The 12,936-nt window shown below is 40.3% G+C and overlaps 1 long non-coding RNA gene and 1 pseudogene across 1 annotated transcript; one reads left to right on the forward strand and one right to left on the reverse strand.

The window, feature by feature from the left end:
• The window catches only part of LOC129356288 (uncharacterized), a 15,243-nt pseudogene extending 14,320 nt beyond the window's left edge, over positions 1-923 (reverse strand).
• Positions 924-9,582: 8,659 nt separating this feature from the next.
• On the forward strand, positions 9,583-11,808 carry LOC129356289 (uncharacterized). The gene is made up of 3 exons (XR_008605389.1): positions 9,583-9,711; positions 10,720-11,571; positions 11,777-11,808. It is a non-coding gene; the product is annotated as an uncharacterized LOC129356289 (long non-coding RNA).
• Positions 11,809-12,936: the final 1,128 nt, after the last annotated feature.

The raw sequence follows: 12,936 nt of genomic DNA on the forward strand, positions 1-12,936 counted from the left end.
ACTGGAACCGAACCTGTAGAATGGATCAGAACCACCACTGGATCGGGTCAGATTCTGAGGTACCAGAACCGGACCTCTTCTCCTCTCAGTCACCAGTATGGGCTGCTGTTTGTACAGTAACACAGTGAAAATCTACAGTAATAATAATTGATTTATTTCACTGCAAACAAAAAATGTGAGTTATGTTTTCACCATTATTACTACATTTAGAAATGTTCCAAACTAAATATTTAGTTCTGCTCTAAATGTTTCAGTCTGAGATAGTTAGCAAACTACACATTAAATATCTATTTCACTATTTAGTACCAAACAACATTTTTCCAAACAAAACATTTAATTTTCCAACTACATTTTTATTTTACATAATACATATTTTGTTTGCGAATTAAGTTTTAAGTTTGGAACTATTTATAGACGCATAAATAATATGGTGAAAATAAATCAAATTCTTGCCATTCAGTTTTTACAGTGTAACTTTCTAAACGCTAATTAACCATCGCGGCTGTTTCAGTATTTTTAGTTCGGCCTAATCTTCTGCAGACCGGAGGCGAGTTCCGGTGACCCGGTCCAATCTGACCCTGGATCAGATCCCGTCCAAAGTTACGCAAAGTTCTGTTGACCGCTGAGGATCTGGGCTCTGATTGGTGGCTGAGGATCTTGGCTCTGATTGGTAGCTGAGGATCTGGGCTCTGATTGGTGGCTGAGGATCTTGGCTCTGATTGGTAGCTGAGGATCTGGTCTCTGATTGGTAGCTGAGGATCTGGGCTCTGATTGGTAGCTGAGGATCTGGGCTCTGATTGGTGGCTGAGGATTTGGGCTCTGATTGGCTGATCAAAATTGCTCCTATAGCAACCAACAAAGATCCATTCATGCGACTCAGGATGGGAGGAGAAACGGACCTGGAGTCCGTTTTCTCCTCCCATCTGGGCTCTGATTGGTGGATCACTTTCAGCTCCTCTCTGTTCTGGTGTCGGCCCAGGCTGGGTCCAGTTTAATAGTATAACGGAATCGTTTGATTGAGGAACACAGACTTGCACAGCGCCACCTGCTGTTTCTTCAGCACTAACAAAGAGTCCAGCTTCAGACAGACTGTGTTCTGGATTTCAGGTTCTAGTCCTGTAAGAAAAGACCCAACACGTCAGAAATACGATTGATTTCAGCTGCTACCTGATGGAGCAGCTTCCTGTTGCTTGCTACATGTAGTTACCTGTATCCTCCTGTAGTTACCTGTATCTTCCTGTAGTTACATGTATCTTCCTGTAGTTACCTGTTTCTTCCTGTAGTTACCTGTATCTTCCTGTAGTTACGTATAGTTACCTGTAGTTACCTGTTTCTTCCTGTAGTTACCTGTTTCTTCCTGTAGTTACCTGTATCTTCCTGTAGTTACCTGTATCTTCCTGTAGTTACATGTATCTTCCTGTAGTTACCTGTATCTTCCTGTAGTTACCTGTATCTTCCTGTAGTTACCTGTATCTTCCTGTAGTTACGTATAGTTACCTGTAGTTACCTGTTTCTTCCTGTAGTTACCTGTATCTTCCTGTAGTTACCTGTATCTTCCTGTAGTTACTAGTATCTTCCTGTAGTTACATGTATCTTCCTGTAGTTACCTGTATCTTCGTGTAGTTACCTGTATCTTCCTGTAGTTACCTGTATCTTCCTGTAGTTACGTGTATCTTCCTGTAGTTACCTGTATCTTCCTGTAGTTACGTATAGTTACCTGTAGTTACCTGTTTCTTCCTGTAGTTACCTGTTTCTTCCTGTAGTTACCTGTTTCTTCCTGTAGTTACCTGTATCTTCCTGTAGTTACCTGTATCTTCCTGTAGTTACATGTATCTTCCTGTAGTTACCTGTATCTTCCTGTAGTTACCTGTATCTTCCTGTAGTTACCTGTATCTTCCTGTAGTTACGTATAGTTACCTGTAGTTACCTGTTTCTTCCTGTAGTTACCTGTATCTTCCTGTAGTTACCTGTATCTTCCTGTAGTTACTAGTATCTTCCTGTAGTTACATGTATCTTCCTGTAGTTACCTGTATCTTCGTGTAGTTACCTGTATCTTCCTGTAGTTACCTGTATCTTCCTGTAGTTACGTGTATCTTCCTGTAGTTACCTGTATCTTCCTGTAGTTACCTGTATCTTCCTGTAGTTACATGTATCTTCCTGTAGTTACCTGTATCTTCGTGTAGTTACCTGTATCTTCCTGTAGTTACGTGTATCTTCCTGTAGTTACCTGTATCTTCCTGTAGTTACCTGTATCTTCCTGTAGTTACATGTATCTTCCTGTAGTTACCTGTATCTTCCTGTAGTTACATGTATCTTCCTGTAGTTACATGTATCTTCCTGTAGTTACCTGTATCTTCCTGTAGTTACCTGTTTCCTGTAGTTACATGTATCTTCCTGTAGTTACCTGTATCTTCGTGTAGTTACCTGTATCTTCCTGTAGTTACGTGTATCTTCCTGTAGTTACCTGTATCTTCCTGTAGTTACCTGTATCTTCCTGTAGTTACATGTATCTTCCTGTAGTTACCTGTATCTTCCTGTAGTTACCTGTATCTTCGTGTAGTTACCTGTATCTTCCTGTAGTTACATGAATCTTCCTGTAGTTACATGTATCTTCCTGTAGTTACATGAATCTTCCTGTAGTTACCTGTATCTTCCTGTAGTTACGTGTATCTTCCTGTAGTTACCTGTATCCTCCTGTAGTTACCTGTATCTTCCTGTAGTTACATGTATCTTCCTGTAGTTACCTGTTTCTTCCTGTAGTTACCTGTATCTTCCTGTAGTTACGTATAGTTACCTGTAGTTACCTGTTTCTTCCTGTAGTTACCTGTATCTTCCTGTAGTTACCTGTATCTTCCTGTAGTTACGTATAGTTACCTGTAGTTACATGTATATTCCTGTAGTTACCTGTATCTTCCTGTAGTTACCTGTATCTTCCTGTAGTTACCTGTATCTTCCTGTAGTTACCTGTATCTTCCTGTAGTTACCTGTATCTTCCTGTAGTTACATGTATCTTCCTGTAGTTACCTGTATCTTCCTGTAGTTACCTGTATCTTCCTGTAGTTACCTGTTTCTTCCTGTAGTTACCTGTATCTTCCTGTAGTTACCTGTATCTTCCTGTAGTTACCTGTATCTTCCTGTAGTTACGTATAGTTACCTGTAGTTACCTGTATCTTCCTGTAGTTACCTGTTTCTTCCTGTAGTTACCTGTATCTTCCTGTAGTTACCTGTATCTTCCTGTAGTTACCTGTATCTTCCTGTAGTTACCTGTTTCTTCCTGTAGTTACCTGTATCTTCCTGTAGTTACCTGTATCTTCCTGTAGTTACCTGTATCTTCCTGTAGTTACGTATAGTTACCTGTAGTTACATGTATCTTCCTGTAGTTACGTGAATCTTCCTGTAGTTCAGTGCTTCTCAATTATTTTCCGTTACGCCCCCCCTAGCAAGAAGAAAACTATTCGTGCCCTCCAATCCCCACCGTGACTATCCATCTCTGCATAACATTTTTTCCTTATTAACATTTTTTTCGCTGAAAAAACTCTACGGCTTATCGGCGTGATTGGGATGTAACGTATTTAAGTGACGCGCTAATTTATTTGGCTTCATGCTGTCCGCTGCGAGCATTTTTGGACACAGCAAAACACCGGTCTTTCCTCTCTCCAACTGTAGTCACAGTGAAGCCAAGCTAAATACGCTTCGTCGTATTTCCTCTTCTTAGCTTTCGGTTGACTTTCTGTTGTCTCATTATCTTTGTCTCTCTCCGCTTTTCTTTTCATCCCTGTGAAAAACTTTTTCATGTTGAGGGTTGTTGAATAACGGAGGCCATAGACAGAACGCAGTCGGAGCTTTTTGTTGACTTAACACTGCTAACCAAGGCAAACCTGTTGTCTTGTAAGTCGTAAAATGTTGCACTGTCGCAAACGTGACAGAAGTAACAATGAGAGCGCCACTGCCGCCTACTGTGCGCAATTACACTTTATACTAGTATGGCCAAAAAAAAGCCTCTTCCCCAGGATCACACGCCCCCCCCAGGTATCGCACCGCGCCCCCCAAAGGGGGCCCGCCCCACTATTTGAGAAGCACTACTGTAGTTACATGTATCTTCCTGTAGTTACCTGTATCTTCCTGTAGTTACATGATCTTCCTGTAGTTACATGTATTCCTGTAGTTACATGTATCTTCCTGTAGTTACCTGTATCTTCCTGTAGTTACCTGTATCTTCCTGTAGTTACATGAATCTTCCTGTAGTTACATGTATCTTCCTGTAGTTACATTATCTTCCTGTAGTTACCTGTATCTTCCTTTAGTTACATGTATCTTCCTGTAGTTACATGTATCTTCCGTAGTTACTGTATCTTCAGTAGTTACATGTATCTTCCTGTAGTTACTGTATCTTCCTGTAGTACATGTATCTTCCTGTAGTTACCTGTATCTTCCTGTAGTTACCTGTATCTTCCTGTAGTTACCTGTATCTTCCTGTAGTTACCTGTATATTCCTGTAGTTATCTGTATCTTCCTGTAGTTACCTGTATCTTCCTGTAGTTACATGTATCTTCCTGTAGTTAACTGTATCTTCCTGTAGTTACATGTATCTTCCTGTAGTTACCTGTATCTTCCTGTAGTTACCTGTATCTTCCTGTAGTTACCTGTATCTTCCTGTAGTTACATGTATCTTCCTGTAGTTACCTGTATCTTCCTGTAGTTACCTGTATCTTCCTGTAGTTACATGTATCTTCCTGTAGTTACCTGTATCTTCCTGTAGTTACATGTATCTTCCTGTAGTTACATGTATCTTCCTGTAGTTACCTGTATCTTCCTGTAGTTACATGTATCTTGTAGTTACCTGTATCTTCCTGTAGTTACATGTATCTTCCTGTAGTTACCTGTATCTTCCTGTAGTTCCATGTATCTTCCTGTAGTTACCTGTATCTTCCTGTAGTTATGTTTTTCCTGTAGTTACCTGTATCTTCCTGTAGTTACATGTATCTTCCTGTAGTTACCTGTATCTTCCTGTAGTTACATGTATCTTCCTGTAGTTACCTGTATCTTCCGTAGTTACATGTATCTTCCTGTAGTTCCTGTATATTCCTGTAGTACATGTATCTTCCTGTAGTTACTGTTCTTCCTGTAGTTACCTGTATCTTCGTGTAGTTACCTGTTATCTTCCTGTAGTTACCTGTATCTTCCTGTAGTTACATGTATCTTCCTGTAGTTACATGTATCTTCTGTAGTTACCTGTATCTTCCTGTAGTTACATGTATCTTCCTGTAGTTACATGTATCTTCCTGTAGTTACATGTATCTTCCTGTAGTTACATGATCTTCCTGTAGTTACATGTATCTTCTGTAGTTACATGTATCTTCTGTAGTTACCTGTATCTTCCTGTAGTTACATGTATCTTCCTGTAGTTACATGTATCTTCCTGTAGTTACCTGTATCTTCCTGTAGTTACATGTATCTTCCTGTAGTTACCTGTATCCTCCTGTAGTTACCTGTATCTTCCTGTAGTTACCTGTTTCTTCCTGTAGTTACCTGTATCTTCCTGTAGTTACATGTATCTTCCTGTAGTTACCTGTATCTTCCTGTAGTTACATGTATCTTCCTGTAGTTACCTGTATCTTCCTGTAGTTACATGTATCTTCCTGTAGTTACATGTATCTTCCTGTAGTTACCTGTATCTTGTAGTTACCTGTATCTTCCTGTAGTTACCTGTATCTTCCTTTAGTTACGTGTATCTTCCTGTAGTTACCTGTATCTTCCTGTAGTTACCTGTATCTCCTGTAGTTACCTGTATCTTCTGTAGTTACCTGTATCTTCCTGTAGTTACATGAAATTCTTCCTGTAGTTACGTGTATCTTCCTGTAGTTACCTGTACGTCCTGTAGTTACTGTATCTTCCTGTAGTTACTTGTATCTTCCTGTAGTTACCATGTATCTTCCTGTAGTTACGTGTATCTTCCTGTAGTTACCTGTATCTTCCTGTAGTTACCTGTATCTTCCTGTAGTTACTGTATCTTGTAGTTACCTGTATCTTCCTGTAGTTACGTGTATCTTCCTGTAGTTACCTGATCTTCTGTAGTTACCTGTATCCTGTAGTTACCTGTATCTTCCTGTAGTTACGTGTATCTTCCTGTAGTTACCTGTATCTTCCTGTAGTTACCTGTATCTTCCTGTAGTTACCTGTATCTTCGTGTAGTTATCTGTATCTTCCTGTAGTTACATGAATCTTCCTGTAGTTACATGTATCTTCCTGTAGTTACGTGTATCTTCCTGTAGTTACCTGTATCTTCCTGTAGTTACATGTATCTTCCTGTAGTTACCTGTATCTTCCTGTAGTTACGTGTATCTTCCTGTAGTTACATGTATCTTCCTGTAGTTACCTGTATCTTCCTGTAGTTACGTGTATCTTCCTGTAGTTACCTGTATCTTCCTGTAGTTACGTGTATCTTCCTGTAGTTACCTGTATCTTCGTGTAGTTACCTGTATCTTCCTGTAGTTACCTGTTTCTTCCTGTAGTTACCTGTATCTTCCTGTAGTTACCTGTATCTTCCTGTAGTTACGTGTATCTTCCTGTAGTTACCTGTATCTTCCTGTAGTTACCTGTATCTTCCTGTAGTTACCTGTATCTTCGTGTAGTTACCTGTATCTTCCTGTAGTTACATGAATCTTCCTGTAGTTACGTGTATCTTCCTGTAGTTACCTGTATCTTCCTGTAGTTACATGTATCTTCCTGTAGTTCCATGTATCTTCCTGTAGTTACTTGTATCTTCCTGTAGTTACATGTATCTTCCTGTAGTTACCTGTATCTTCGTGTAGTTACCTGTATCTTCCTGTAGTTACCTGTATCTTCCTGTAGTTACGTGTATCTTCCTGTAGTTACCTGTATCTTCCTGTAGTTACCTGTATCTTCCTGTAGTTACCTGTATCTTCGTGTAGTTACCTGTATCTTCCTGTAGTTACATGAATCTTCCTGTAGTTACATGTATCTTCCTGTAGTTACCTGTATCTTCCTGTAGTTACATGTATCTTCCTGTAGTTACATGAATCTTCCTGTAGTTACGTGTATCTTCCTGTAGTTACCTGTATCTTCCTGTAGTTACCTGTATCTTCCTGTAGTTACTTGTATCTTCCTGTAGTTACATGTATCTTCCTGTAGTTACGTGTATCTTCCTGTAGTTACCTGTATCTTCCTGTAGTTACCTGTATCTTCCTGTAGTTAACTGTATCTTCGTGTAGTTACCTGTATCTTCCTGTAGTTACGTGTATCTTCCTGTAGTTACCTGTATCTTCGTGTAGTTACCTGTATCTTCCTGTAGTTACCTGTATCTTCCTGTAGTTACGTGTATCTTCCTGTAGTTACCTGTATCTTCCTGTAGTTACCTGTATCTTCCTGTAGTTACCTGTATCTTCGTGTAGTTATCTGTATCTTCCTGTAGTTACATGAATCTTCCTGTAGTTACATGTATCTTCCTGTAGTTACGTGTATCTTCCTGTAGTTACCTGTATCTTCCTGTAGTTACATGTATCTTCCTGTAGTTACCTGTATCTTCCTGTAGTTACGTGTATCTTCCTGTAGTTACATGTATCTTCCTGTAGTTACCTGTATCTTCCTGTAGTTACGTGTATCTTCCTGTAGTTACCTGTATCTTCCTGTAGTTACGTGTATCTTCCTGTAGTTACCTGTATCTTCGTGTAGTTACCTGTATCTTCCTGTAGTTACCTGTATCTTCCTGTAGTTACCTGTATCTTCCTGTAGTTACCTGTATCTTCCTGTAGTTACGTGTATCTTCCTGTAGTTACCTGTATCTTCCTGTAGTTACCTGTATCTTCCTGTAGTTACCTGTATCTTCGTGTAGTTACCTGTATCTTCCTGTAGTTACATGAATCTTCCTGTAGTTACGTGTATCTTCCTGTAGTTACCTGTATCTTCCTGTAGTTACCTGTATCTTCCTGTAGTTACTTGTATCTTCCTGTAGTTACATGTATCTTCCTGTAGTTACCTGTATCTTCGTGTAGTTACCTGTATCTTCCTGTAGTTACCTGTATCTTCCTGTAGTTACGTGTATCTTCCTGTAGTTACCTGTATCTTCCTGTAGTTACCTGTATCTTCCTGTAGTTACCTGTATCTTCGTGTAGTTACCTGTATCTTCCTGTAGTTACATGAATCTTCCTGTAGTTACATGTATCTTCCTGTAGTTACCTGTATCTTCCTGTAGTTACATGTATCTTCCTGTAGTTACCTGTATCTTCGTGTAGTTACATGTATCTTCCTGTAGTTACATGTATCTTCCTGTAGTTACCTGTATCTTCCTGTAGTTACCTGTATCTTCCTGTAGTTACCTGTATCTTCCTGTAGTTACTTGTATCTTCCTGTAGTTACATGTATCTTCCTGTAGTTACCTGTATCTTCCTGTAGTTACCTGTATCTTCCTGTAGTTACCTGTATCTTCCTGTAGTTACGTGTATCTTCCTGTAGTTACCTGTATCTTCCTGTAGTTACCTGTATCTTCCTGTAGTTACCTGTATCTTCCTGTATTTACATGAATCTTCCTGTAGTTACATGTATCTTCCTGTAGTTACCTGTATCTTCCTGTAGTTACATGTATCTTCCTGTAGTTACCTGTATCTTCATGTAGTTACATGTATCTTCCTGTAGTTACATGTATCTTCCTGTAGTTACGTGTATCTTCCTGTAGTTACCTATATCTTCCTGTAGTTACCTGTATCTTCCTGTAGTTACCTGTATCTTCCTGTAGTTACCTGTAGTTACATGAATCTTCCTGTAGTTACATGAATCTTCCTGTAGTTACCTGTATCTTCCTGTAGTTACCTGTATCTTCGTGTAGTTACATGTATCTTCCTGTAGTTACATGTATCTTCCTGTAGTTACATGTATCTTCCTGTAGTTACGTGTATCTTCCTGTAGTTACCTGTATCTTCCTGTAGTTACCTGTATCTTCCTGTAGTTACCTGTATCTTCCTGTAGTTACATGAATCTTCCTGTAGTTACCTGTATCTTCCTGTAGTTACATGAATCTTCCTGTAGTTACATGAATCTTCCTGTAGTTACCTGTATCTTCCTGTAGTTACCTGTATCTTCGTGTAGTTACATGTATCTTCCTGTAGTTACATGTATCTTCCTGTAGTTACATGTATCTTCCTGTAGTTACATGTATCTTCCTGTAGTTACCTGTATCTTCCTGTAGTTACCTGTATCTTCCTGTAGTTACCTGTATCTTCCTGTAGTTACCTGTATCTTCCTGTAGTTACCTGTATCTTCCTGTAGTTACATGAATCTTCCTGTAGTTACCTGTATCTTCCTGTAGTTACATGAATCTTCCTGTAGTTACATGTATCTTCCTGTAGTTACATGTATCTTCCTGTAGTTACCTGTATCTTCCTGTAGTTACATGAATCTTCCTGTAGTTACATGTATCTTCCTGTAGTTACATGTATCTTCCTGTAGTTACATGAATCTTCCTGTAGTTACCTGTATCTTCCTGTAGTTACCTGTATCTTCCTGTAGTTACATGTATCTTCCTGTAGTTACCTGTATTTCCTGACTCTGGCGTTTACCTGTATAAATCAGTCTGTTTTTCCTCTCTTTGACCTTTGACCCTGGAACATTCCTGCAGACCACTCCATGATCCCCAGCCGCTCCACCTCTGCTGTCAGCTGTTGGTTCCCTTGGCAACAACTGCTCCCAGCTGGACAGGTGCGTCGCTCCTCATACCTCACATATTTGGTCCGGGTCGAGTTTCTGAGCAGAGCGGCGGCCCAAGTTCTGCTACTGGAGCGCAGGCAGACTGGCGTCCTCTGCCGGTGGTTCTGCTACGGACGGCCCAGCAGAACCAGTAGAACCATAAATACCAGTAGAACAAAGCAGAGCCTTTAGGAAGCTGCTGGGTGGTTCTGATTGGTCCATGTAATCTGCATTAGCCAGCGTTTCGTCCCTCTGAGCCACCAGAGAGCTTGGCTCTTAGGCTGCTGGTTCGAGTCCCAGTGGAGAACTGGGAGAACTGGGAGGCCGATGAAGAGCAACCAGAGAGTCAGACCCAAATCCAGCCACACGGTTTGGCCTGCAGCTAATGATTGTTTCAGTTAATCTGACGATTAATTGGCAGAATAATTGATTAATCGCCAAATCGATAGCTCATTCTGATAATTAATTGGATAAAAAATTGGCACTCCTGTTTTTTCTTTCAGTTTATTTGATACAGTATTAGAACTACAGAATTCATTTTCTTTTTTTATACAAGAAAATAAACATTTAATGATGCAACATCACATTCCTTTGATTATTTGTAGCATCTGGAGCTAAAAAAAGTATTTTTAATATTATTATCTCAAAATCAATAGTGTAGAGTTGATCTGGTGATTAATATTTAGATTTTTTAAGTAATAATTGGTGCTTAATAAGAGATGATTTTACAGAAAATGACAACCCTGCCAGTGACAAGTTTTGAGTTGGATATATTTACCAATATTATTTTTTTCTCATTGTAAAATATTCATATATTTTTAGTTTTAGATAAATTACAGCTCTGTGTGTTGTGTCTTTATTATCTAGTTAACGATTAATCGATTACTAAACTAGTTGATGACTATCCCAATAATCAATTAGTCATAATTAACTGCTCTAGATATGTTTCAGAGAATGATGGGAAATATTGTCATTTTTTTGTCCTGTTTAACCAGCAGAACGTTGTATTCTTGCCCACAGAACCCAGACAGAACCGCGTTCGGGTCGGCCCAGATTCAGCTGACTTCATGCAGAAATAACCTGATTATGAGCTCCGTTCCAGCAGACTGGCCCTCAGATTCCTGATCCTGTAAGCAGCAGAAACTGACGGATCATTAATCAGATTCCTGCTCTGAGCCGAGATCCACCTGCAGAGCCAAAGTTCAGCGCTTTGTTCAGGTTCAGTATTTACTTAAAACTGGATCATGGAGGGTTTCAGAGCCGCCGGCTGGTTTTCATGGTAAACACACAGAGAATCTGGAGCAGCACTCACCTTCTTCCCATAAGAAGCTCCCATTATTCCCAGCAGGAGCGACGCTCCTTCTCTGATCCTTCCTGATCTGCAGCCAGACAGACGGAGCGCTGGGTTCGGTTAGCCCACCAGCGAGTCAGGCGGACCACTGAACTTCATCCCAACCGGCAGCAGAGCAGAGATCAGCCGGACTGAGCAAGGAGAGAGTGAGGAGGAGGAGCAGCCACCTGTTCCTGTCTGACTCTCAGCTGTGAGGAGTTAAAGTGGGATTACGGTAATCCCAGCAGACAGGAAGCCAGAGAGCAGAAGGTTCCTCATATCTCCTCCAACCAAGATGGAGCCGGGATTCTTCATCCCAGCAGGTCCGAGTTTCCCTTCATCCACGGCTCTGGGATATACTGGAGGAACTGGGAGGCCAACTGGTTTCATCCAATGAAGGAGACGGGACGCCTGGAGGACCGGAGAGGAAACATGGAGCTGCACTGCAAAACCTAAATCTGACCAAGGATTTCTGTCTCAGAAATTTTTCAACTTCAAAAATCTTATTGCCTTTTAAATCAGACAAAACTAACTTACAGAAAGTAAGTTTCACTTTGCTTGTTCTAATAATATTGATGAGAAAGTTGTAGTTCCTCTAGCAGATTATTTCAATGTTTTCAGCAATATTTTATCAATCCTAAAAACACACTAAAACTTTCCATGTATTTGGTCTTATTTCACATGTACTAAAATATCTGTACTAAAAACTAGACCATACATACTTGGTTAAATGTTGTGTTTTTGCAGTGTACCTGCTCAGACCTTCAGCACTGCAAAAACTCAAAATGTAACTTAAAAAATGAAGATCTCGTCCATCCATCCCTTTTCCCAGTGGGGTCTGGAGGAGCTGCTGCCGCTCAGGTATCGAGAGGCCAGCCTGTTGCAGGGCAATTATGGTCTAGTTTCTAAAGCAAAGAATTTTGTACACTTGAAATTGGACAAAAGAAAGTGACTGAGCAACTGTTTTCAGTTAATAATTCTTTGTTCCACCTGCAGATTGTTCAGCTGAAAACCTGGGAAATGTCTTGTAAGTGAAATAACACGCCCTTTTCATCAGTATTAAGGAATTATTGACACAAAACGAGCTAAATGGGTCTGAACTTTATCTCCACGGCAACAGCGGTTTGAATCAGAGGCGACCTGCAGACACCTGGAGCCTCTGCAGCCAATCACAGGGCAGCGGGATGAAATCACCTGGTGTCGCTCCAGGTCAACATGAAAAACAGCCATCAAGCTTTTTCCAGCTGGTGGAACCAGCTGCAGCGCAAGCACAAGGTGACAGTGGAGAAAAACAACTATTATACCTGGGAGAAGCTCCCAGCAGAACCAGAACCAGACTGGTTTCAGAACTTTGTTTTGTGTGTTTTGGCATTTCTCACCTTGTGAGTAAACTCTGCTGCTTCCTGGCCCAGGAATCAAATGCTGTTTGGGTTATGATCCGCTGCAGCGCATCATGTCCAAACTTTTCATTGCACCGAGTCAAACATTTTTATTTTACCTCCTCAAAACAAAATCCAGTACTTTAAACAAACGCAATAATCATATTTGTTGCTTGAAAAGGATAAATTATTGTAGATCCAAAACTTATTGCCTTGTTTAAACAACCGAAATGGAGTCTAGTCAATTCTGACCAGCAGAATCAGGATTTAGGTCACTCTTTCTTTGGAACTAGATTTGGGTGCAGCAACGTTCTCTTTTGAATGAAAGTCACAGCATGGACCAGGTCTGTGCAAGAGACTGTGAAAAGCCTGATTATTTAAAGACAAAAACCTTGTGTTGTAGCAAAATGTTTTATTGTATAATTAATTCAGTAAAAATGTTTGATCAAATTCGTATCATTGACCCACTACAGCCCCGGCGCCACACTTTGGACACCCTGGTTTAGGGTCGGGTTGTAAAAAAGAACG

The sequence above is a fragment of the Poeciliopsis prolifica genome, unplaced genomic scaffold (genome assembly GCF_027474105.1).
Source record: "Poeciliopsis prolifica strain line A6 unplaced genomic scaffold, Auburn_PproV2 SCAFFOLD163, whole genome shotgun sequence".
Lineage (NCBI taxonomy): Eukaryota > Metazoa > Chordata > Actinopteri > Cyprinodontiformes > Poeciliidae > Poeciliopsis > Poeciliopsis prolifica.